Here is a 1,050-nt window from a genome sequence, read left to right as displayed (position 1 = left end):
CTTTTCATTATAGGGGTCTGGAATGCAAAAGTAGGAAGTCAAGAAACACCTGGAGTAACAGGCAAATTTGGCCTTGGAATACAGAATGAAGCAGGGCAAAGGCTAATAGAGTTTTGCTAAGAGAATGCACTGGTCATAGCAAACACCCTCTTCCAACAACACAAGAGAAGACTCTACACATGGCCATCACCAGATAGTCAACACTGAAATCAGATTGATTATATTCTTTGCAGCCAAAGATGGAGAAGCTCTATACAGTCAGCAAAAACAAGACCAGGAGCTGACTGAGGCTCAGATCATGAACTCCTTATTGCTAAATTCAGACTGAAATTGAGGAAAGTGGGGAAAACCACTAGACCATTCAGGTATGACCTAAATCAAATCCCTTATGATTATACAGTGGAAGTGACAAATAGATTCAGGGGACTAGATCTGATAGATAGAGTGCCTGATGAACTATGGACGGAGGTTCCTGACATTGTACAGGAGACAAGGATCAAGACCATCCCCAAGAAAAAGAAATGCAAAAAAGTAAAATGGCTGTCTGGGGAGGCCTTACAAATGGATGTGAAAAGAAGACAACTGAAAAGCAAAGGAGAAAAGGAAAATCATAAGCATCTGAATGCAGAGTTCCAAAGAACAGCAAGAGACAAGAAAACCTTCCTCAGCAATCAATGCAAAGAAATAGAGGAAAACAACAGAATGGGAAAGACTAGAGATCGCGTCAAGAAAATTAGAGATACCAAGGGAACATTTCATGCAAAGATGGGCTCGATAAAGGACAGAATGGTATGGACCTAACAGAAGCAGAGATATTAAGAAGAGGTGGCAAGAATACACAGAAGAACCGTACAAAAAAGATCTTCACAACAAGGATTATCACGATGGTGTGATCACTCACCTAGAGCCAGACATCCTGGAATGTGAAGTCAAGTGGGCCTTAGAAAGCATCACTACGAACAAAGCTAGTGGAGGTGATGGAATTCCAGTTGAGCTATTTCAAATCCTGAAAGATGATGCTGTGAAAGTGCTGCACTCAATATGCCCTGA

General features: G+C 41.3%; 1 protein-coding gene across 1 annotated transcript in view; it reads left to right on the top strand.

Annotated features, from left to right (window-relative positions):
* Nucleotides 1-1,050, top strand: part of LOC104986912 (polycystic kidney disease and receptor for egg jelly-related protein-like) — a gene marked incomplete at its 3' end in the record, with an annotated part of 15,264 nt that overhangs the window by 8,080 nt on the left and 6,134 nt on the right. The window lies entirely within an intron of this gene.

This window comes from Bison bison, unplaced genomic scaffold (genome assembly GCF_000754665.1).
Source record: "Bison bison bison isolate TAMUID 2011002044 unplaced genomic scaffold, Bison_UMD1.0 scf7180017864079, whole genome shotgun sequence".
In the NCBI taxonomy this organism is placed as follows: domain Eukaryota; kingdom Metazoa; phylum Chordata; class Mammalia; order Artiodactyla; family Bovidae; genus Bison; species Bison bison.
The sequence above is the reverse complement of the archived record's forward strand: the minus strand, read 5'-3'. Positions and strand labels throughout refer to the sequence as shown.